Source organism: Sander vitreus, chromosome 1, assembly GCF_031162955.1.
Source record: "Sander vitreus isolate 19-12246 chromosome 1, sanVit1, whole genome shotgun sequence".
In the NCBI taxonomy this organism is placed as follows: Eukaryota; Metazoa; Chordata; class Actinopteri; order Perciformes; family Percidae; genus Sander; species Sander vitreus.
The window spans coordinates 23,387,479-23,414,109 of NC_135855.1; the positions used below are offsets into that span (position 1 = coordinate 23,387,479).

Consider the following 26,631-nt stretch of genomic DNA (forward strand, 5'->3'; position numbering starts at 1 on the left):
ACTGCAGTTCAGGAGAGGAGTCTGTGACATGGCAGGAGAGGAGGAGTCAGGTCTGGGGCCCCCAACACGGGGGGAAAAAGTGCTGTCCTGTCTTGTCCTCTCCCCCCTCCACCCCTTTCATGTCCGATTCACTGCTGATAAATAGCTAGGGATGCAGCACTCGCTTTCACTTTGTGATATGATGTCAGTAACCTTCATTGATCTGCGGGCGGGCAGGCAGGCCTTATCGCTGCCTCTCCCTTGTGATATACTGTGATCCAGGGCCCTGACTGCTTTTTAATACACTGCACTTTAGGTAACGGTGTCGCAGGCTAACCACCCTGCCTACTAACACCTGAGGCCGTATTTTACAGCAATGCTGTGATGGCCAGAGAGATTACACAGAAACTCACTCTGGGAGAGCCTGCCAGCAAAACGATAACGTTGGCTAAAGTGGGACAGTGGAGTTGTGATATGCGGGGGGACTTCTGTATTCTTCACCATGTCTGATCAGAAGTTCTGGCACAACTTCACCTCCTAGCAAGGTGTATAGAGAATTAATCTAAGGAATGTAATCTTGGAGATGAAAATTCAGAGAATTGTAAAAACGTGTATGTTTTGGCCTATGCACCTCCTATCCTAAATCTACAAAGGGTCTCTCTTGTCTTTTCTCGGAACCTTTCGATCCCGTGGCTGTGGTGGTGGAGGTGCCACCTGTGCTGTATTTTTAAGCCTAATCAAGCACCTGTGTCAGAACATAGAGCTTGTGTTGACAGAGCACAGGGGTCTTAACAAGGCTGAATTAGTGCTGACAGCCACTTCCTCCCACCACATTTATACATGCACTCACTCAGAGACAACACCTGAACTGATTGCTGGGAGTTGGACCGATAACGTCAAGAAAATGACCATCCAGTGAACTCTGTGCCAACACTGGCATACCGGCTAGTGAACAGTTAGACAATATCTGAGGATTAAGGCCAGCATTTGGCAGTAGTGGACCAATCCCGTCCATAGTGTCAGAGAAAACGGCATTTAAGACAAATGCAAGCAACATTCACAAAAAGAAAAGTTATATTTAAGTGTAACTATATAACCTCTAATATGCACAGAGGCATACTCCAGCTAACCACCACCCCCATGAACATGGGTTGAGGAAGGCTGCAGATAAAGGAGACTGGACGACTAGCGGGAGAATTATCCCAACTATTGATTTTAGCTGTTGGGTATTACAGACGGAAACAGTGGGTTTATCAGGCCAGGATCCCTCTGCACTTTCACTAACTAAACGAGTATTTTCCGGGCTTATCAGGCAAAAAGCCTATTACTGATGGTCTCAGCCTCCCCCACAACTAGACAAAGAGAAAGTGTGGCCACCATTATGCAGCCACTGGATGGGTTAGGTTGCATGGCTCTTTTGGATCTCTCTCTCTCTCTCTCTCTCTCTCTCTCTCTCTCTCTCTTATGAGGTCTATAACCATAGATAATGGGAAGTCCTATAATCCCTGTGCAGAGCCTAACACTGGCCTTAATTACAAGGAAAAAAAATGTATGTTTTAATTACACACAAAAAGATCCAGACAGATACCTGTGAGATAGCTATCCCAGGATCCTTACTTAGTGCGTCTTTCTTATCTGTGAAATATGAGGAAACCCCAGTTTTCAGTATGCATGCTACTCTGTATTAGCTGGCATGAATTAAAAGTGCTCTCGTTATTTTTAGATGAAATTATACTCCGAGACATTTTGAATGTATACCCATTTCCCAATATTAATAATGAAGAAGAGTAGAGACAGAGAAAATTTCCCTCAGCAATTACTGTGAAAATCCATATACTGATCAATGTGCAATACCAAGGATTGTCTTAAGACATAAAAAATATAGACAACACTGCATGTGCGTATGAATGTGCATGAATTTATTGTGGTGTAAAATGACCTCAACAAGATGAGAATATTATTGAAGAAATAAAAGCTGGGTGTAATGATTTACATATTTCATCACAGCCAGCAATGAGAGTAAGTGATTAAACACACAGTGAAAGAGAGAGAGAGAGAGAGAGAGAGAGAGAGAGAGAGAGAGAGAGAGAGAGAGAGAGAGAGAGAGAGAGAGAGAGACAGGGAGGGAATATTGACAAGACTGAACAAGACAAACTGCTAAACAGAATAAAATGATAAAGAAATAAAACTACTTCCCACTTGGGTCAACCATACTGAAAGTACATCATGAAACAATAAGACATATTGGATGAATATGTCCACCAGATGCTTTAAACTGTTAGTCTAAGCCTGCCTTGTTCTAACTAAAGACTACAGGAAAATCCTTCATCCATTATGTCAACACTAAAAGTCTTCATGGTCTATTCCACTAGACAGAAGTGAGCCTAGAAAGGGTGGAGGCACCGGCAGTGAAACGGGAACAGGACAGAGAATCGTGGCCAGACATGGAATCCACATTGGGGTAGTGCTCCTCTGCCCACCGGCCTGCCTTTATGTCTCCAAGTCAGCCCTGTAATTTGCTTGGGGCGGAGATAAATCTTATCTTAGAGACCTGATTAAGTTTTTAATTTACACTCCAATCAATAGCCCAGGTCTATTGGCAATGTGTCTAAAACTCTATTTACCAAAGGATTCCCTGCTATCAATTGATCAAGGACCCGGCAGCCATAAATTATGGGAATGTGTGTGTGTGTGTGTGTGTGTGTGTGTGTGTGTGTGTGTGTGTGTGAGTGTGTGTGAGTGTGTGTGAGTGTGTGTGAGTGAGAGAGAGAGAGAGAGAGAGAGACAGACAGAGAGAAAGGGTGAGAAGGTGGTGTGAGGATTAGAAAGTAAAGGAGCCAAGTCGTATGTGACTGATTTTAGGATAGAAAAGAGATATAAGCTGCAGCCTACTTAAAGACAGTCACTTGAGACTGGTGCACATGACCTGAGAGCAACAGAAACACACCTTTGAAGCACTGCTCAATACGCTTGAACAATATTCGGCTCAACAGCTGATAAGCCAACTGTTGGTATTTCATCCACATAGCCATATAGTAGTCTACCTACACTGAACCCAATGGCAGAGAGAAGTGGACTGTAAATGAGCAGTAACATTGATGCATAATGCCCAGCTCGCTCGCTCCAATATGCCTTTCCAAAGATTTACATTCAGAGTGCCCATTCTAAATGTCTGGACAAGTAAGACCTCCCACCTTTCTGCATGAGCGGCATTATTATTGTTTACAGTGCCTACTTTCCCATCGGAACTGTTAAAAAGGACTCTGCTAGGGTCTGGATTCCCCACACAGAACTCCTATGTGCAGTTCCAACGCCATGCTCCATGGCATCCTGCCTGGGAAACTAAGGGAAGGATTGCCTTAACACTGCTATGGCATCCAGGAAACAGTCATTTTCTGTTTTGCTATTTTCAGCAGTTCTGATGTTTGTTTAGGATTAAAGAGGATGGGAGAATTAGCCATGCAGCTCTGGATCATCAGAACTGTAAAGATCCAATTAATCCTAACTGAGACAATCTTCACCTGATTTCTGAGCCTGGTTTTGCGAGAGAACAAAGGCAGTACCATTTTGCTGCAGAGTAAAAGGGCACAGACACAGTTCAGACTCTTCTCTGCTGTTCCCATGCAGAGGAAGTGAAGGGGAGGGAAAGGAGGGCAGCGTTATCACCGTGGAGAAAGTGTCGTCATGGCGGTTCTGCTCTGACCCTGCTGACTCGCCGATTCCTTAACATGAGATCATTTTGGACAGCTGACCTCAATATCACGGTGCTCTGAGGACGAAACAGATCCAATGGAGCTTCTTATTCCCCTCACCCTGCCTACAAAACATAAGCAGGGCACACATCTAACAGCGACATGCAAAAAGTATCTTTTGTCCTGCGCCAACATTAACAGGAATTAAAGCAATTAACAGAAATAGAATAAACAAGTCAGTTTCCTCCCTTCTCACCATTTCCAGTGAGACATAATTAAACGAGAGGAAAGACAAGCTGGGCTTCACAGCATCAGGACATTCTTAGAATACTTGTATTTCATTGTGCTATTTGTCTTAAGTTTCAGTCTCTTATTCTCCTCATATTCGACGAAGCAGATGATACAGCATTTGTTGTAGAAGGGAAGGAACTACTCTCCCAGCCTATCAACAGGTCAGCCAAACTAGCACTGCATGTTTATTTTCACCTAGTACTTCAAATTACAACATACAATAATAAGGTAGAAAAATATTGTTGTGGCAAATGTTTGGGAGGATGTTATGTGCTACTTTGTCATTAGTGGAGAAACTGTCTGGTAAAATCAGGCATAAACATGTGTCAGAATTGCATGTAATTATAGTTGAAAAACTTCCGCATGGGAGTATGAATCACCTCTACAGCTGCTTGGCGTGGCAGGAGAGAATACAGTACCTTGCTATCCTCACCTTCATAACTGCACTGGGGGAAGGGAGAAGAACACGGGAGACGTGCAGACTAAAGAAGACAGACGGGCTCATGCTATGTCAGAGAGCCCGACTTGCTGGTCTTCTGCTGGATTATCTAAAGAGCCACCAACGGATATGTGTAATCAGCCCCATCCCCATGTTTCTCTCTCTCTCACTCTCTGCCTCTCTGGGTAATGTCTCCGCCTGATTCGATTGAGGCAATTAGGCAGTAATCTATAGAGCTAGGGAGTGATGGAAACATTTCCCACTGTCCTCCTCATGTTTCTCAGAGCTGCTATAATTAGCTAACTTTGTTTCTCATTAAACATCAGAGCAGTATTTACATACCCAGATCCAATTTGGCTCTGTAGAGCCCATTCCTTTTAAACCGTCTTGAAACCCTGAAACATGTCTGTAAACAAAGGAATGGGGGAGCTGTAATCTGCAGTTATTTCAATCAAACATTTATAACTTATATTGGTAAAACACAATGTATCTAGAATGTACAGATTAACAACAATGTCAGAGTGTATGTACATAATACAGTAGATGATCATTCCAGAGCAGTGTGTTGTTGTGGATGTTGTAATGAAGCGTAGGAAGGCCTGTTATGGCATGAAGCTTGATCTTAAAAATGGAGGACATCCTTCCATCCCTGGTTTCAATGAGCCATCATGGGAACAGGCATGGTAGGCCAACTTATATTCCCCTATGGCTCGTCTTCAGTTTAAAACGTTTTTGCAGGAAACAAGCAAAATCTCAATCACACAGAACAGTGGAAGCATTAAACGAAAATGCACATGGACAGCAATCTGTAACCTCTGATCTATCATGATAGTTTTTTTTGGGGAGTGGTGGCCTAGAGGTTAAAGAAGCGAGCTTGTGACCGGGAGGTTGCCGGTTCCCTAGACCGACAGGATAAAATCTGGGTGGGGAAAGTGAAAGTGTATCCCTCATTGTCGTTGCAAATGAGAATTTGTTCTCAATCGACTTACCTGGATAAATAAAAGGTTAAATAAAAAAATAGATCTGATATTTGAAAGATACCTAAAAGTATGTACTCTGACAACTACTTTATCTGTTAAACTGCAGGTGTTAAGTTTTTTTTTGATTCGTAGAGTAGAACTTTGCTTGAATGCTGTTCTTGGACACTTAAAGCGTGGTGTGACTTTATGCTCATTTTTCTTCACATATTCCACCTCCATTTAGTAATTTTGGCAGTTTTGCATGGTGGTGCAAAACTGTAACCAGGTAACCAGTTCTAACCAGTAGATAATGTCCTCTCGTTATTTTAGGCCTTGCAAAGATAGACGCAATAGTCAGTAAAACTAAAAAAAAACAAAGCTTGATTTTACACAGTTAAGGTTTTAAACTGTCACACTTTCAATTTTATTTTTAATATCCTTTAATATTTCTACAATACAGATTTCAAAATGTATTTCATTTCTAAAAAAAACAGAGCGCCTCACAAGGGATCCCAAGTCATCACAGGGAAATGCAAAAAATCATCAAACCTTCATTCATGCTGAATTGCCCAATATTGTGTTTCAGCACGCACAACAAACAGCCTGTTGAGCTGAACAACAGAGGTCAGAGGAAGAGACAGAGGATCCCTAAAGAGTGGATCTCTCTTTAAAGCTACTCGGGCCTGTAGCAGCTCCCACACAGAGAGTTGTACTGCATTTGTAAACTTTTCTGTTGATATGCAAAGCAGCATGGATAATTTTATGTCCCCATGGTAACACTGCTCCTGCTTTGCAAAAATGTAATGATTAATCATGCTTTTGATAACAATGGACAAAATCATTGTTCCAACATTAATGGAATGTGTGTGTGTGTGTGTGTGTGTGTGTGTGTGTGTGTGTGTGTGTGTGTATTTTCCAGGGCCAGGGACACATGGTCACTAAATGTGGATCCCTAGTGGTTATCACATATATTGCAGCTAGGAACAAAGCTGACTCCCTCTCCTGTTTGTGTAGCTGTTAATTTCTGCAACGTACTGGAAACAGTTTGTAGGGACACATCTACCTTTGAGGTAGCAAACAAACTCAATTAGCGGACACTTTGACAATTAGAACCTATTATTTTGTGTGGGCTGCTGCACATGTTAAAATGTATTTACTACTATTGTGGCTGTGGGCTTATTTTTAGGTAAAATAATTGGAACCACTGCTACCATGAAAAGTTCAATATGTTCATATTTAGGCTGCCTACTGCTAAAAGTTAGTTACTTCTTGTATTCCATTGTATTAGCATCAACACAACAAATGACTACTCAGACACTTGAACAGGGAGATATAACCATCAGTGAATGTGTACAAAAACCGTCTAGTAACAACTTGATGTACATTGTTCAGTGTTCAAATATAAAATATTAGTTTTGCTTGGATACATTTCCTTATAATGGCCTAAAACTACAATATGTGTTGGATATATATACACACTTTTTTTTGGAGTCCAGCAAAAACAGATTACATGAAAAACATAGAAATCCAATCTGCCCCTTTGCTTGTCTATAGTATGGTGTAGCTTGAATACATATGCAGGAGTACAGCTAGGACTGAGGAGAAGGATAATTCAATCAGCAAGACTCCAGCCTGACACAGATTCACTTTGACAGTTGTGCTTTACCAGTAATTCATCTTTCTGAAAACAGACACTATCCCAACAATAATTTCTTTCAACTCCAATACCTGGCAAAGGGGTTTGTGAAAATTTAATAACAGATTTTCATTGGCCAACACCACAATCCCTTCAAATCTCATCCTATCAAGAGTAAGTTTCCTTTTCCTGATGTTCCTAAGAAAGCAAAAGCTATGTAGAAATGTCCAACAGTGAGACACAGATGGTAATTCCTGCAATTATGCCTTAACTCACAAGTGATCACACTTTCAAACAGACTATATGAACACACAAATGCACATTGGCTGGTGGTGGAATGCAAAAGTAAACAGTGTGAGGGGTAGAGCTGTGTGTAGGGGTCCAGATGGGCAGACAGGGAGGCCTGTCCTGGGAAAGGGCTGTCCCAAACCCATACGCCCCTCCTCAGTACCCCTCTGTCCCTGTGTGCAGGACTGCAGCAAGCCTGGCCTGAGCAGCAGAGGGTTAACTGCACTGCCCAGTCACAGGCGTGAAGTGAAACAATGAAATAATGGCAGCGAGTGAACGCTCAAAGGCGGGGGGCAGGGTGGGTGTGGGAGGGTGGGGGCTTGCCATAGGCTCCTGCAGATGTTGCCGGGCTTCGGCGGGTCACACAATCACACGTATTAGCATTCCTGATAGAGGGAGCCAGGATTAGGGAGCTGAATGCCTTTCTCAACTCTGTCAGAGTTTGAACACGCTGGAGAAGCATAGCAGAGGGAGAGAAATCCCAGACATGTGAGGAGGAAAGGTGGAGACAAGAGTATAGGAGAATAAAAGCACCCTCAGACAGTGTTGAGGAAGGCCTAGCTCACAGAAAGAGCAGGCACAATGTTGAGGGAAGTGAGAGAAAGCAAATGCAGAGTAAGATTGACAGACAAATTGCGCCAAATTGACTAAAACAGCTAATGAAAGAGTTTAACAAACAGACAATAAAGAGAAATCAAGTATGTGATAATGTAATGGTTTTGTGAGGTTGGCAGAGGGAGTGTATATGTGAAACGAAGATTTCTATTTGTGGCTGAATGAGTGAATGAGCATAGACAAACGGCTTTCTTTCTTCTTTGTATGTCTGAGCGAGGGAGAGTGAGAGAGCAGAGACAAAGGCTTTTCTGAGTGTATGTGTGCAATCTTGTCCTTTTTTCCCAGGACAGAGGTCTGGAGAGGCTTCATATTTCTGTCTGCTGTCAGGCTGGGGTGAGAGGCAGAGACAGCAAGGGGCAGCTGTTTTCTATGAGGTACCCTGGCTCCCTCACACACGGCCTTTAATCCAGCTTAGCTTCCTTGGCCAGACAAGTCTCCTCCTGCGTATGTATGTATGAGTGCGTGTCAGGGTATGTGTATGTCAGAGGGAAAACACATGAAAGTGTGGGTGTAATTGGCGTAGGAAGGGGCACAAGTGGTGGCAAACCATGGAACAAACGGTGAAACTGAAGTAGTAAAATGAAGTGACCAAAACTAAACCAGTGCTTTTGCTCTCTTTGTTTTTGCACAAGACAAATAATTTCACAGGAATGCAGCAGGACCAGTTTGATAAGCAGATATTTTAGAATATAGAGGGGACAAGTGACTAGTGAGACATACTAACCAGCGCACAAGTTGAGAACACTTACTAAACTCTTCTACAAATGCAGTTTTTACTGTATAATAAAGTAGTTAATGCTGCAGTTGATTTTTGATGGACAGCAGAATTAGACCAAATCATCTGCAGATGCAAAAAACAGTATTGGAACGGCAACTAATCCAGATTTAATTATGAAGCACTGTGTACACACCTTTTACCACAAGGACTTGGCTGTGGTTTTAATACTACAAATAATAACAGTAATTGTTGGCAACAACAGGAAGAGGAAAATAAACTATTCAATTCATAATTCAGACTCTAGTTCTACTCTCTTATACAATGATAGAAATAGGGCTAACTTAGTATGTGGGCTTGACTGCACTATGATTTTGTCTAACAGCAGGCTATACAGGTTTCTTGAGCCTAAGCAGTTGGAACATTTTCATTACATCCTTCTGTGATTGTCCTTAGATCCCTGACAACAAAGAAAATTAAAAAAAAGGCAGTGACACCGAACACACATAAAAACCTTCATATTTGACAGTTAAGGGAGGTGTACCTTTGTCCCCAGCCAATGACTATCAGTGACTCTACAAGTTAATATTTGCTTCTGCCTGCTCATAAATTTGCATTGCATTAGAACCTGACCTAAATGCATTTTTATCACCCAAAGTAATTAGCAGAGCATTAGTTGTAGGAGAGAGAGAGAGTACTATGAGGCTTAATAATTCCTGAATGGGTGGTAGCTAGACAAAAGCTACAGGAGGAATGGCTAAGCAGAGCTGGGCCACCAGATGAAAGAGGAAGTAAACAGGGCCAGAGTGCTGCCTCTTTAATCTACTACATTAACTCCAGCACCACAAGGGGAGGAGCCAGCATGTAGACAAACGGCACAGACACACAAAGGGGGAGTGTCAATGAGGGGGTAATAAGAAAAGACAATGAGTAAACAAGCAGGGGAAGTCCAAGCCTGGCATGCTAGTAACTGTCTGCTTCTCACTGCTTGGCACACACAAAGGCCCTGCTGTAATTAGCCACCCCAATAGGTTGTTTAGCATTTGCATATAAATGCCCTCAGAGGCAAACGCTAAACACGCTGACACAAGCCATGCCCAAAACAGACGTTCGCCACACCTCTACCCCTCCAGGAGGTCTCAGGGGTCCACTTATGTCGGGGTACCCCCTCCCTTCGCCTTGTGCTTGTACCCACTACAGGCAAGCTGGCATCCATTACACAAAATGCGGACAGCACACCGTAGCACGGCTACTCAGTTCTCGTTTCTAGAGAGATTGTGAAACAGTATGGCGGGCTTCCTGTCGAAGGCCCACACAGCCATCTGTCATGTGAAAGTAAATTTTTTCCCTGACCACAGAACTTAACAAAACAGAGGGTGCAGGTGTCAGTCTGGTGTTTTGTTTTACAGAAATTCTATGTGGAAGACAAGAAAGAACTCACACAGATATATCCATGTACGATCACACATCCATGTGCATATGCACATGTTCATAAATACTGTCCCGAGGAAGCCAGGGGTCTACAGAGTGTGAGAAACGAGTGTTCTGTCTAAATCAGGGTCAAAACATGCAGGCTTGTTTAATGTACCCTGTCTGGCAGCAAAAAAAGAGAAGAGTTGTAGTTGTACCAGGGTAGACCAAGCTGGTAGATAAGAAACCGAGGCAGACTACATGTACACATAATTAAACAAACATGCTACCACTTTTATATTTTATTACAGTTTAGAGTTTTCAGGCATTGTTGATATTTAAACTGTATCTAATCGGACCTGTGCCTCTGTTCTACACATCCTCTTCTGTCTAGTATTATTTTGACAATGGCGATTCATGAAAATAAAAACTACAAACTATAGCAAGGAAGGAAGTGATGAGACTGGTGTCTGTGCCCTCTTTTCCTCCCCCTGCACTGACCACCGCCTCTCTCTTTTCTCTCCTTCCTCCAAACCCATATTCTCTCCAGTGTAAACAAAGGCTATGTCATCAACACACTTGTCTTGTTCCTGGTGCTGCAAGGGGAGTAAGCGTACATCCACGGAGCTTCTGCACCACACAAGGGCTACTTCCTGTGTTAATCCTCAGCCCAGAGTGCAATTTTACTACTACAGTCTACTCTGCTTGCAAGAGTTTTCTGAGCTTTGCTCATGTCACAGGAAGACCACAGAATGAAAAGCTATCCTCTAGCATTAAAAGGCTGGTTCTCACCTGCCATGTGGCCTGTTGTTCCCCATCAGGGCATGATCCAACACGAGGAAACACCTGGCTTCAACAAAAAGCAGGCAATAACAGGAGCCTATTTTATAGCCGCCTCCTTCGACACATACGCACCTTGCCTGAGTTGCAGGTCCAACACTAGAGAGGAGATGCTGCCCAAATTATACCTCATCTATGAGGCAATTTCTTTATTTCTATCAAATGCACATGATTCAGAAGGGCTCTGGGGAGAAAGTGCTTAAACATTGCTCTGAGGGAGAGTAAAAGAGTAGCAGAAGAGAGGAAAAGCAGAGCATTACTTGTCAAAGAATTGGCACTTGGCATGTAAGCAGGAGAAAAACTGTTCTAACAGTCAGTATCCGTTTTGAGCCTCGCTCTTACCTCAGGCTGACTTCCTATATGTGGTCAGGGTGTTTTGTTTTACTGCTTCACACAACAATGCTCACTTGCTATGTGTTGAATAAAACAGAAAAGTTGAATGTTTTTGGCTGGCTAGAAAAAGAGAAGAAAATGTCTTTTTATTAAACCTAAAGTGAAGTATGACAGACTTGCAGACATACAGCAGATGATCAGGTGATAGAAGGAATGTTTTAAACTCAAGCCATCATTATAAATAGGCAAAATGCTTTCTTCTGTTAGTAGTAGGTCTCCGAATTCACCAGATCATCACCAATAGCTGCAGCTAAACTAGCCCGGGCCCCTATTTTCATTCATTAAACAGTAAGGAAAATGAATGCCATGGTGACCAGACGAGGCAAATGATGTCACAAAGCCGAGGTCACCAGCCTGTCACGGCCGTCTAGCCCTGTGTCAGCCCCATGGGACCTGCCCCACCCCTTCCAGCCTAGACCAAATCTCTGCTCTGTGGCACTGAACGTCAGAATTAAAAACCAAACAGTCGCAGAGGGCTCCGCGTCGAATATGTAAACGCCATAGCACTGTCGCTGTCATGAGAAATCTGCCACTGGGCGCAACAGCGGATAGAGCATAGCCTGCCATATTGGTGGGAACATCAGGACCAGCAGAGGAGAACTGGCATTAAACTGGACAAATATACATTTTTAGTTGCTGTGTATGTGTGTGAGGGAGAGTATGTGTCCTCCTCAGGCTAAACACACACACTGTGTACATCTTTAGTTTTCGATGTTGCTGTGTGGGACTCTGCTTCTCTCTAATCAATTTATTATGAGGCACCGGGGTCCTTATGTTTGTTCATTTAACACAGGGAAAATGAGAAAAAGCATTTGTTTTAGGTACAGTGAGACCCGGAGAGGAAACCACACGTGTTTTGTGAGGAGGAGAAGAGAGGGGTGAGGCAAAGGCACACAAGACAGAGACACCCTGCAGAATAATGTAGAGGTGAAATATTGTGGCTTTAAGGAAATGCTTGTTTAATTGCAGTTTGGTGCAACATTTAATGCGGTCTGTATGACACCTGGTATAAATGGTTTACGCCCGGGACAGTGCCAATTATAATTCAGCCAATCAGAAATCTTTCATAAATCTTTTGACATGCTCACTGCAGCAGCTAGATGCTTATTTGACGAGATGAGATGGGATGGCGACAGACGCACATGCAGTATATCTTCTTTTTAATTACAATGTCTGCAGAGGTGGGACTTCGCTATAAACAATCATCTGTGCAATCAAACACAATACCACCAACACTATGCATTATAATAATACATTGTCAAACTGAAGAAAGAAAAAAAGATCTTGTACATTATCTGTATCGTTATTGCTAGTAACACAACTGAAAGACAATATAAAATAATATAGATGTGCATAGCCAAATAACTCCTATTACAGCAGCTTTAACAGTGGGACTTCGATTTGATTATTTGAGGTGGTGGTGGTCAGGTCGGCCTAGCTATTTACTGGCATTCACACACGCACACACACACACACACACACACACACACAATAGAAAAACAGAATGCCATTACTATTTTGCTGACTGTAAGACTCTAATAAATACTTAAAATCATTTTCATAGCTAATCAAAAATATAAAATGTAAAAAAAGTGAACACTTTTGAACGTGTGCAATCTTTGAATGTGCTTTTTGAGAACAGTTAGCACTTTATCTCTGCTAATAACGCTGCAGGTGCTAATAGGTCCTTCACAATCTATATTCTAATTGTATATATTCTGATCATATGTGTTTTGTGTTTGCATGAAAAGCACCAACACAGGTCAAAATAAACAAAAAAAACTTCAGGAGTTTAGTGTGATTTATATGCACTTTCCAATAACAAAGGGAAAAAAAGAAAGATGTGAGCTTACTCTCAACATAAGTAAATAATGAAAAGGCTAGCTAGCATGAGTAATGACCACTGAAAGAAAATAACAATGTACAGTATACTGTATGTGTGCACAAACTGTACGCTGCTTAGTAGAAAAAAGGAAAATATAGCGGCAGAAGCTGGAAGAGAGCTGACATCAGGCTACAGCACTTAGAGGCCATTTTATTGCTTTGCTGTGGTCAAGTGAGGTGCACCAAGCTCAATTCCACCACAACAATGGCAAAGAGGGCCGCAGAGACAAAAGAGGGCTATCCCTGCTTCTTAACCCCTTCACTACTGGCAGTTCGGTCGCCTGGGGTACTGAGCGAACAACACCAGGCCACCTCAGGAGAATCTAAGGGAATGACAAATAGCATGTCGCAAATTATATACATACTGTATGACAGCACGCACACACACACACACACACATTTAGTTACACAGTAAAAAACGATACATGCACACAAACCACATAAGAATCTATCAATGGGCAGATGGAGTCGGCTGCTTTTCCTGACCAGGAAGAAGCAGTCGGTAGCTTCACCTCAGCCCTGTCTCACACTGAAATGCACTGCAGCGTGTCTTTCCATCTCTGCCCCTCCCTCTCCTCTCTCTGGCTCTCCTCCACTGGGAACATGGACAGGCTACTACACATTTGCAAGTGAATTACACTTTTTGTTGAGATTTTTTGTGTGTGTGTGTGTGTGTGTGTGTGTGTGTGTGTGTGTGTGTGAATTGTAAAAATGGGGAAAGAGGGTGTGAGAGGGAAAGGGTGCTCCTGCCATCGCTCTTTTCTTTTCTTCTCTCTATAATCCTGAGGAGGATAAGCTGTGAGGTACACAGAGAGGAAGTGCCATAGACCTGCTGGGGTCCAGCAGATCCTAGCAGTGCATTCCTACAGCCCAGCTATCAGACACGTATAGACAGATATAAAACCCTCTCAGCCGCACATTACTACTGTTTGTCACAGAGTGGAGGGGACGCAGAGCACACACAGAAAGGAAATCAAAATCAGAATGACTTAAATCTAAAACCAAAACTGGCCTTTAACCATGATCTGAAAAAAGAAGTAAAAAGTCATTATACTTGGAAAACAAAACTGAGTAACACTGCACACATGTAATTGTATAAATCAGAAAATATTGTCAAACATTATCAATCTGTCTGTCTCCCAATTGTTAATACTAAGCATGTCTTGGGAGTAGCAGAGGAGAATAAGTAGCATGGAGACAAGGAGTTCTAGAGTCTAGAGCAGTATAATGTTCATATCACTTTCACATAGCTCTTTATCTGGCCCTTCAAACGAGCCCCAGCCTGACCGACAGAAGAGTGGAGAAGCTGATAGCTTGATTATACAAACACACACAAGCTGTGATGTTGCATCATCGTGTGACCTGGCTGTAAATTAGTGACAAGGAGAAATGACACCGACCTGACTACATTTAAACATGTCTTCTTTTATACAAAATGTAATTTCTTCCTATGAATACAATTATTGAAATTGTTTACATTTAACCTCTGTGTCAATTGGTGAGTACATGATTTTTTTGGAATTTGAATTATATTATATTTTCTGTTAAATATGTAATACAGTAAATAATATGGAACATAAAGGCAGAAGCTATGCAACTGATGCACTGTAAATGTTCTCTCCCCCCCACACACACACACACACACACACACACACACGCACGCACACTTCAGTTACACAATGCAGATTTCACAGACACAGATAAACAATGCAAGGGCAGTTATCACTCCACGGAGCACAGTAACATAGAGGAAGAGGAAGAAGATGACAAAGAAATAGGGGAGGATAAAAAGACGGCGTGTGTGTCGTCAGAGTCACAGGCCAGAGGGGCCCATGTATTGTTCCAGGGCTCAGTGTGGGGAGAGAAAGGCGACCTGGGCCGCCTCTGTCAAAGCGTCCTCCATGTTTTATGCATTCTGTCCTTTGTGATGATAAGCGCCAGTGCGGAGGGTGGAATGCTGGCCTCCAGGGTCTAAGAGAGGGGTGGGCTTATGGGGGGCTGGGGTGCAGCTCAGTTCAATTTTGCAGCACTTGGAGTGGTCCCTGTCATCCCTGCCTTGCCCGCGTGTAGGCATATGTAGCCTATACAGACACAAAATCGTTGTTCCTCCTATCCCTGAACACTAGAGCTAGTTGCTGCTGCCCCAGATAGGATACATACACAGTCAGTCGTAGCCGCTATGCTACACACACACACTCACACTCACACTCGGTTTTTACGATACCGCCAGCCCTAGACAGGCATGCATCACACCACACAGGTTCTCTGCTAACAGTTGATACAGCAACCCAGATATACAACAGTATGTGTCACTGGTGCAACACAGCTATCTAACAAACTGCCTTGTTTGCTACAAAACTGATATTGTACATTTATTACAGAAGCAATATTGAGATTCTAGTCAAGGACGCAGATCCACACACAAACATTATAACGCCCCCCCCCCCTCTATTTCCTTCAGTGAAGGAAAGAAAGCCCAAATAGAAACCATACTTTGCTTTAAACATATTACTGAATGGAAACAGATTTGTATTTTTTTTCCATATCTCTATTCCGTTTATGAGTGCCAGATAATCAGCGCAATGTTGCCTTATCACAACACAGGTATGCTGTGATTTTCCTGAATTTGAACATGGATTAGATTTTTTGGAAACAGTTTAAAATTAATAAAAATGAATAACCATAAAAACAAAAGTGTTACAGGGCCTTGACGTGGCACATTCAAAAGAAATTAGATTTTCATAATGCCAGTATACACACAAATCAGAATGCAGCTGTGTACACACAAACATGCAAAGACACAAGCGCATCTTCTCAGTCATAAATCTAGTCGACCACAATGATTTAACCAAGATTGTTAACACGATAACATCGTGAAAGAGCAAACCACAAAAAATTCTTGCCAACTTCACTTCTAGAAGATAAAACAATAACTGAAAAGCTCTAAAGAAGACAAGGAGGGGAATTTTAGAGAAAAGGGGTGCTTTTTGTGGATGAAGAGGAGCCCTTTTGGAAACTCGAAGCTGCTGGGATCACACACACACACACACACACACACACACACACACACACACACACACACACACACACACACACACACACACACACACACACACACACACACACACACACACACACACACCTGAGCATGACAGTCATATCTTCCACTCTCCCTTCCCACTTTCTCGCTCACTCCTGTGCTAAGCCGAGAACCCACCCCCCTGCCTGCTCCTTTATGACAGCATGACATGTACGGTGGCCTCGGCTGCAGGACAACTGGAACAATTGGTCCTTGCTGCACGACATTGCATATTCAAAACCACACATCCAATTTCAAGCTATCATCTGTGTTGACCGCCCTCATCTATATACAGTATGCCCATAGAGCTAATGGCTGACACTTTACATTCTTCACTGATTCCAGTGAAGACGCAAGGTACCTTTGTATTTATAATTCTCTGCCTCTCATAAAGCAAACAGGCAGTAACAATTAATTAATTTAGAATAACTGATTTATTAAAATACACAATAATAATAATAATAATAATAATAACAAATTATTTTTACAAATCCATTCAACGACACGAAAACATTCTATATTTTACTTAACAGGGCATAATTAGGTGGATTTGTGTGTTCTGTGTGCATAGACTACCTCTGGCAAACAAACCTAAAATGTGCTGAATCTCCCATGTATGGCCTTAGCCTACTAGTGACCCAAAGAGGGCTCTCTCCTGCCGATAACATGGCAGCGTGCTCCCCCACGGAGCCCATGCCCAAGCACGGAAAGGTGGGAGTTAAGGAGGGAGATATGCAGAGACACATTAAGAATGAGAAGGAGAGAGGGAGAGGCACAGTGAGAGGAGGAGAAGGGGTTATGACAGCCAGAGGCACTGTCTCCTCTTTCTCTGGGTTACCCCCAAACCATGAAACAAGCCCACCCATGACAACTGCTGCTCCCTGTAATTCCTGTTCACACAGTCAACTGACATCTGAATACTCTGAATATACGTGCATGTCATCGAATATGGTAATATAACCAAGTGCAAACAGTAGACAGCCGTATGTTGCTGTGCAGGATCAGTGGCAACTACGGTAAAAACTGTGATCACATCACAACATTACAACACCAAATATTTTCTTCATGATAGGAATAACAATCACAACAACACCACACAGATAGCAATTCTACCACATGCACTTACATGATTAATTGTATAACTAGAATCATGTTCAATCACTGATTGCACAGCACCACTGTCACAAATAAACAAAATTGCACTTGAATCATTTTGATCTTAACAGACAAAGGATTTTGTTATATGTCTAACACAGTCAAATAACATGTTAACAATTTTGTATTTTTATAGCCATGGTTTAAAACAGTTGCCTGATGTCACAAAGATATGCTATATAAAGCAATTTGGAATAAAAAAAAGAAAATCTAATGATATTAATTAGAACAATCAGCATGGGAGTATTTATTTATTTTTTTTTTTTACTTATTTTGAACAGAGTAATATACTGTTTTCTCATTTTCCTTTAGCTATGGTAAATAACCTAACTGCACCAAAAATGTTTTTATTTATATTGGCTTAATATTTAAATGTTTTTGGGAAAAACTATTTCAAAATTCAGCCTTGAGAAAAAATATTAACAAAACAGAAGGAAATATCTCTGACCACAAGTGATGAGTCCAAACTGGCCCATTTTCAACTAAAATGTTGTCTATGGTAAAACCATCACTCTGATGACACTTTATCAGCTCACAGTTCTCATGAAGGCAATACTTCCAATGTTACAGCAAGGGACGAGCATGAGATAATATATTTAGCTACACCGAAAACACGTCTGACAAACACATATTTCAAATAGAATACATAGAAATAAAGCCAATGACATTCCTATACCTTTGCCAGGAACTGTTCTAATTAAACATAAATATGACGAAGCAAGACAGAGACAATCAGACAGGTGAGATGACAGTAAACATTTCTGCTGTCTTTGTTTTGTAACAGAAGATGGAGCGAGAGGGAGGAGGAGGAGGAAGAGGAGAGGAGTGTTACTGTCAGACAGGGGAGGAAGGGAGCTCACTCGAGTTTTGGCACAGCAGCCTACCTGCCCTACACATTACAACACCTTTGAGTTTCTGATCACTGGAATCGAAACATACACAATTTAGTGTTGCAGACACACATACAAAATACTGGGGTAATGAACTACATAACAATACAAAAAAAGAGCTTAATATGAATATTATCAGTTTTACATTAATCAACCAGTTTCCTCTCTTTCTCCCAGTGCTAATCTCTTTCTGTCTGCTCCTCTCCAGTCTGAAAGGAAGGTATCTGTTTATCTGACCTCTTCCCCTGATTCCTCCTCTATGGCCTATGGCTATTTGACCCCTCCACCCAACCCCCCTCAACACTCCTACCCACAGCCCCCCCCTGCCTTTCTCTCACTCCATGACAGCCTTAACGTTTTGTTTTATAAAACCTGTTACTAGTCTATTTTGTTTCTCCCATCCTAAACTAAAGCCAAAGTCTTAATTCTGCAGATGCTGACAACCCAAAGTGCTTTGTGTGGCTCCCAAAACATACCAACGACTACCATCACCCCTTTCTCCCAGCAAGACCCACTCTCTCCCCATCATCCCTGGCTGTTTGTGCGGGGGTTTCCTCTCATTCCTTTTTATCTTTGCACTCACTCCATGACCCCTGTTCCCCCTGTTTCTTGCTGTCTGACCCCCCCCCCCACACACACAGCTTCTCGCCCACCTTTCTGTTTCCCCCAATGGTACACACATAGCCTATCTTTGCCTCAGCTCGCTCGCAAAACCTTTTTGACTCTTTCTTTTCCCGTCTCTCTGTCGCGAAAATTATCCGAGTCTGACTAATTCTCGCAGCCTTTTTTGACTGCATAGCTCCATCCGAAAAGAAGCCACTATTTTTGATCATATTTATGGAGATTTTGGGCTTGCAATTAGCCTACACCTAAACGTCAATATAACAGTTGCATTTCCGTTTTCTCTATTTTTTCCGTTACGATCCATATTTTGGCGAGGTTGGTAACAATGTAGCCTAGTCATAAACTATATATATTTTTGTTGAAAAGGCCCATTTAGCAGATAGACTCTCTTTACAAGCCTCGTTGTGTTCGCCTCCGAGAAAGCAGCCTATTCTATTTTAGGTAGGCTGTGTGGAAGATTCTGTAGTTCAACTTTAAAAACGAAAAATCCTACAAATGTTAACTGGCTAAGCGGCTACTAAATGCATGCAGTGACCTATAGGTTTAGCCTGGACCATACTGTAAGTTTCCGGCAGCAACTTTGGAATGATTATGTCTGCTTAAGGTCAGACTAATATGGCAATGTTTTGTTTTCATTCCGGCTCAGCATTTTTCGGGGGAAAAATGTCTCCTGAAAGTCAGATACGGTAGCCAAGTAGTTGGAGGCAGCAGATCCAGCCTGTCTATGTCTTTCCTCAACCACATGTCTGTTTTCTAAAACGCAGCTCAGACTCTCAGGCTGTCCGTGTACAAGCTCCTGCTGATCCGCTCTTGTCATGAAGGAGACCCGGGGCTTCGTTTATCTGAACACACCATATTCACATAACACACACACGCAAACACGAACCCCTTCGCGCACGGACGCACACATGTACACACATGTCGATCGATTTGCATGTGACTTCGTCTGGGAATGAGCGAGAATCGACTTAAAAACAACCCTTCAAAAGAGGCAAACAGCGATGAAAAATAAAAAAGATGGACAAAGTGGGGTAAAGGGGAAAAGTGTAGCTAGAGGAACTGAGACAGGGCGGAGGGATTGCACATTTCAGAGAGAGACGTGTCGGAGAAGGACAAAAAATGTGTTTATCCAGAAGAGGATTTTATAAGCATAAGACGGCGCTGAAACCCCATGGATGTGCCAAGTGTCAAATCTGTCAAAATTAGAAAGCGAGAGATGTTCCCTTTCGCCGGACGCACACGGACCCACAGGCTGGACTTGGAGCTCCTTTTCTGGGCTGCGCTAATGTGGAGCTGCCGCTGCCCTTCGTCCGCTCAACACAGCCCCCTTTCTTATCGCATCTGTGCCTTAAAACACGTTTCTTGACACCCATAAGCCCTCTATACCTTTTCCCGATCCCACCGAAATGCACATATTTGTTTTAAAACCGTGTTTTTCTACGCGGTCAACTGCTTGGAGAGGATCGCTGTCTTGCCCATTTCTTATCTTCCATTCATGAGGAGGAGAGGACGAACGCTGATGTAAACACAGGTAACGATACGAATAAAATCGAGAATAAACCAAACTACTTGCATGAAATGAACTTGTGGTCGCCAGTCATTTTTTTCACAATGTGAGAATAGCCAGCTCCGCTACACGTAAACTACGAACAGATAGGAAAAGAGATTCAGATAAGTCTACAGCGAAAAGAATAGGATCGTGGAAACACAGAGAGGAAAAGAGACAAACGCAAAGTTGAAACTTACAATTTCTCGCTGCCGCTTTGTGATCCTCGCTTTTTAATCCAGTATTGAGATGATTTAGCTAAAGATCCCATCAAGGCAGTCCCCTTTTGGTCAGTTTGCGCTTAGGGTGGCAAAAGAAAGATCATTGTTGTTGCGGAGTGTAAAAAACCGAAGTAGCCTTATTAGTTGTTAAAGGCAATATAAAAATAATTTGGATGCAAAGCAGGCGATGAGTCTTGTGTTAGAGGGAGCGAGGAAGAGGTGAAAGTGAGATCTGATGATTGAAAAGAAAAAACTCTTTGGATCTTTATTCCTGCTAATTAGTTTCCTGCAAAAAATGGCTGTGATTAATTCAGTGCGCATGTGCTTCATTACACAGGCACGAAGGGAAGGGCTAATTAGCCGCCTTCTGGATCAATAAGATTCAGCAAAGGAGAGAGAGAGGGAGAGAGAGGGAGGGAGGGAGAAAGGGGAGGGAGGGAGGGAGGGATAGATGGATAGATACAAGTAGAAAAAAGAGGAAAGTAATGATCAGGAATTGAAAATATGGAATTAAGAACAGCGGAAAGTAAGAGTTTGATTAGACGGAAGACAGTGAAAGTTAATACTGGAGCAGGCAGCAGCAGCAGGCGAAGCCCGACGCTACAGGCACAGCTTTTCCTCCGCTCTTTTTCGACTTTTACAAATGTTTTTGTCCCGGTTTTTGCTTTTTAAATGAGAGATATACTGTTGCCACTAAAAGTAGCCTACATAAGCAATAATGCTTTATTTGATTCTGTCTCTTTCAACCTAAGACTGTCATTTTAGTCGTGTCAAAGCTGCACACCGGGCTGTTTCAGTTCACATGCAGTTTACGTTTGAAAAACTTATTAAAATACATAACTGAGTTACGGCGGTTGTAGTGACTAAACTGGACACATGCTATTCTTCAGCATATACTTGCACATATGTATGCAACTATCGAGTTTGTAAACAACTAAAACAAAGGCTTGCCAAACAAATTAAAGCACGTTTAAAGCGATTTCTACATGTATGCAAAAGTGTAGTCCATATAGCCTACTGTAACAGCAACACGCAGGCTGCCTCGCTCGGTGTAGCCTACCATTGTAATCTGCAATGAACAGAGCTTATCGTAAGTACAGTGGCACCTGGATATTACCAGAGCTAACACTGTATTTGTATTGTTAAATATATATTTTAAGCATTAAGAGAAACACCACTTGCTCACAGACAGTAGTTGATAATAAAATTGTTTTTTTCTTCTTCAAATGTATAAACTTGACGTGATTCAACCTGTACACCTGTAACCCCAGTAGCATATGTTTATGTTTAGATGGCATACACAAATATTAATTTAACGATGATAGGCTTAATGATAAGACTAAAGACTACTTTAATAAAACTTAGAGTTAACTCACAATTAGTGTGTATGCATGGATGAATTTGAATACAATTAAGAATGATAACTACATTTTAAAAAGTGAAATTCAGGTTTATAAAATGTGCCATAGATGAAAGTATGACGGAGATGACGTGTCGGTTTTACAGTTACTGTCAGCTCAAAATATCAGTCCAAGTTCAAATTCAGGTTACTACTTTATAACACCATTGTAATATAAATAAACCAATTGTTTCAATGATGTGAGGGCATTCACAGCACAAATGTTTTAATATGTTTCCAGTTAAATTGGGAAACTCTTGAGAGCTGCGTTGTAGTGGCTATAGTATGCAAAGCAAGTCCAACTCGTTTTTAGAAAAGCTTGTTGAAGCCCTGTTGTACCTATATGGGTGTGACAATTTATTGAAATTGTACTGTGTTTAGAAAATATAAACATGTTTATAGTTCTTACCCATCACACTAGTGAAATGATTAGTTGTGAAACAGAGGAATGCTGGGAAACAGGTTATCGTTTCATGACATCGATTACAAAACAGCTGGGAACACGTTGTCAGTACGTGCAGGCTCTTTTAAATAATAATAAGACTATAAATGTGTGACAGAGTTGTATTAAGGCGTTTGGTCAGCTCCGGCCTGTCTGCATTATATTATTATAGTATGATAATTATTCTGATATTATTACAAGGAGTCCAGATGGTCAGTGTCTCATCTCATTTTGATGTTTAGTGATTAGGAATTTCTGAACGCCTTTATGATCAATACCAACATAAAATGTGTGGCGGTTCTCTCGTTTGTTTTTCTTAATAATCTTTCCGTAAAGCTCTTCGCCTCTGTAACTGATGTCCTCTCGTTTCCTCCGGATGAAAAGACTGTATTGCAAAAATCAACCTTTGAGTCTCTCGGTACTCTTTGTTATGATAATTTTATTGTTGATTCTCTGAGGAAATGGACAATCCCTCACTCTCAGTACGCACCCTTTCTGTGCAAACAGCTCCATATAGAGTCCTGGTCCACTGAATGCAAGTTGCAGTTTTCACTGATCACATAACCTGACGTGCTATGCTTATTGAAACAATACGGATTTGATAGTCTGCGCCTATAGGAGTGAATTCCGATACAGAGTTAATAGTTAAACGGCACATATACTCGAATCCAAACATTGTCCAAACATGCTAGAGCTTAAAGTGACCATAATACAACAAGATGTAAGCCATAACTAGGTTATTAAAACGGGCTGGAATATTTATTTTTTCAGACGTGTGTTGGATAGAAATGCACGGCATAAATAAATCTAATGCCGGTTTTAATTTTCTAAGACTACACACAACTGATATGTTAAGCAGTCCGTGATGTATAGTGGTGAAGATGGCTGATGAAATATAAAGGCTATATTTTATATTTTCTAAAGGCCGTTGACTTAAAAGTTAGAAAGGTTATGAAACCCCCATGGGACGTGGCGTGTCCACAGATCCAATAGCATATATCCCTTAGAAGAGTCTATGAAAATCAAACTTCTTATATGACCAAGACCCAACTCTAATCCCCCCCCCCTTCCCCCTCCCCCCCACTGCTGCTAGAATATATGGTGTGCTGTAACACAGCATTTCCTCAGCACTTGCCATCCATAAGCCGAGGCAGGCACTGCTACCTGGTTTTAAGCAATGTAGCATCTTCTGTGTGGCATGCCTTTCTTAGAAAAACAAGAAAACTGCATCGCCCCGTCGAACAGCTCACATGTTTGCAGTGTGAGAGGCAGACTGCAGGAATCTCGAGGATTTGTGCGTGTCTGCTCTCTCGGGAAGGAGAGATTGTAAAAATGAATAGGTTGAAAATAGTGTGCGAGAGGAGTTAAAGGGGCTACGACATAATAAAAGAGTCCGATGTAATTTGAGGCTTGCAGGAGGCAGTTTTGAGCCATTCAGTCGCCTAAGGCCTGACAATGCAAACTTTAGTTTACAAATGTATGCAAAGGCCTGATTGACATTACTCCATCAGCTACCATGTTGCGTATGGTGTAGGCTAAATCAAAAGAAGACCAGCCAGACGGAGGCCTTGATGCTCTTAGGGCCTATGCATCACTGAAAAGGGGAAAAAAGGAGGGAACTGTCAGGGTCTGAAGCTTTTGTGTTACCAGCGTTCAACTGCGCCTCTCTGTGGGAAGGATAACTGTCCACGTGCCAGCCTCAATAGGCATACATCGATGAGTGGCATTGCAAATTCAACACAACCTGTGGCTATGACGGCCCGTGGACATGACAAAGAAAGGCAGAGTAGCTGCAAAATGCTGCGTAGATGTGGGGCACATGGAAGGCTTGACCATCACCAGAACTGCAAGGAACAACACAGTGTATTCAGACAGATATAATAATCCTTTCTACCATTGCTCTGTGGTGGTTTATTTCGCAAACCCATGTGCACTTTTGTCAACTTTTAGAAATATGTATTTGAATGTCTTCAAATTAAATTAAATTTCACTTAATGTTATTTTACATAGGCCTATGTATTAGCTACTGTGTGTGTGTGTGTGTGTGTGTGTGTGTGTGTGTGTGTGTGTGTGTGTGTGTGTGTGTGTGTGTGTGTGTGTGTGTGTGTGAACGCATGCATGCGCAATCCCAGACAAAGCACAAAGGGAAACAGAGGAAATGAACAGGGGGGAAAGCATTTAAAGATAAAAGCTGCAATCGAGAAAAGTCATATAACTTTATAAAGAGATAACGACCATTATATTCCGAAGGATTTGGGGATTTAAGATGCTTATAGGCTGCAATATTAACAAGGAGGGTGTCAGTCATATGTTCAGGCTATGGTAAACAGAGATGAAAAGGGCATCCGACATTCTTTAGGAAACAATCTGGATGAAATTATGCTATAAACATATTCCTAAATAAAAACATAGTGTAGGTGGACTGGAAACTCAAAGTGGGACACAAAAAAAACAAAAAAACACTGGACTTATTTTTAAAATGAAAAATGTATTTATTAATTTATTTGTTTTACTTTAGAGATGAGGTTAACGAAAAGACACCTTGTTTGTAGCCGTCTGTAGGTTGGATTCTCAGCTGGGCTGATAACAGTTTTAGGAGGGTCGCTTGTTTCCTCTGGAGGGCAAACCCCTTCTCACTTCAGCCTATTTTATTTTTTATTTTTTTTGTTAAATAATGATAATCCACACTGAAAACATTTTTAAATAACTTAAATTAATAGCATATTAGGATCAAAGTAATTTTACAAAAAGGTACAACTTGTTATGGGGGGGCGCCTAATTTGAATTTTAAGAAAATATATTTATACATATTTTAATATCAGTCGTTCTTTTTTTATGATCCTCGACTGGATGAAACAGTTAAGGCTGCGCTGTTTACCGCTACATCACTGCGCATATGAGAGACTGGTGTCCGGCTCTCCATGTGTCTGGGTGGATAGGGCAGCGCAGCCAGGTGCAATGGGAGCGCCCTCTTATGTTCAGCCGGACCACTGGGATCAAGCAGCGCATCAACTCCTTCACAGGAGCCAGGCGCCTGCGGACCAGCTGGTCTTTGCAAACGCGCACCTTTGCCTTTCAGTCTAACATCATATATTAAACTGCCTCGCGTGTGAATGATGTAAAGCAACATGGTCGGGTTATTGCGGGGTCAAAAGACATGCAGACTACCAAAGGCGGAAATCAAAAACATTTCAGATAAACATTTCGCCAAAATATAGTTGGTCTATATTAACGGCAGTGCATACACTGTCCGTAACTGCCATCGTTTTTAAATAGCCACTTGACTTTTTTTTGTTTTGGGAGTGACAAGGAGCAAAAGCCCAACACAGATCAAACTTGAACTTGGCCTAATTAGCGGAGCATCCTGCAAAAATCAGCTCAGTTGATATATCATATCCATACTCAGAAAAATCTTATTACAATAAATGTGTATATTTAATTACAAAGTAACTTTTTTGAGTGGTAATGATTTGTCTGGCGGTAGATGGAGAATGTTTTAAACATGGGTTTCCACCATCATGCTTAAAGCATATGTCCCCGGTGGACAGGAAACACCTATTTATGTGCATTTTTATTTCATCGACTTTATTTTCTAAATAGGTATTTGCAAATATTCAAATCCGTCTGTGGACTCGTAGTTTCCATTTTTTAATCTTTGTGTCATGTTTGGCACACGGAGAATGTTCTTGAGGTAGATAGCCTGCAACCGAGTGTGGTGTCATTTTGTGTGTGTAGCCTTCTGTATAAAAGTGAAATGCAACGTGTGTAATTGCTGCTGTTTAGTCTTCCCTGTATTATTATAGCATGTTATGTCAGGTATTCGTCATTCAACTGTTTTTTTTGTTTTGTTTTTTAAATGTAGAAATGTATCCCCAGAAATCTACCCTCAATGTTTTACATGACTAAATCTTGTACTGTTCATATTGGTGGATATTTTTGTTTAAACGTTTTTCAAATGCTGTTATGTTGAACGCATGTGTGTTGATGGAGTTTGTTTGTTGGCTTGTTTTTGTTGTTTTTTGTTCCAGATGTTCTGTATGTCTTTTTTATGGGAATGTTTTGGCTACTGTTCCTCTATTTCTTGACTCAATCGCTGCATGCAATTCCTTTTTAATTTATTTTTGGTTTATGTTT

At 41.6% G+C, this 26,631-nt stretch overlaps 1 protein-coding gene across 4 annotated transcripts in view; it reads right to left on the reverse strand.

Moving 5' to 3' along the window:
* The window catches only part of zfhx3b (zinc finger homeobox 3b), a 140,197-nt gene extending 119,171 nt beyond the window's left edge, over positions 1 to 21,026 (reverse strand). For 3 of the 4 annotated variants that reach the window (XM_078248778.1, XM_078248769.1, XM_078248745.1), the window contains exon 1: positions 20,636 to 21,026. The gene's annotated coding sequence lies outside the window, so the exon portion shown is untranslated. Of the gene's footprint in view, positions 1 to 10,816; positions 10,915 to 20,635 lie in introns of those variants that run through there. The other variant, XM_078248753.1, reaches the window with a different exon arrangement.
* Between the last annotated feature and the right edge of the window lie 5,605 nt (positions 21,027 to 26,631).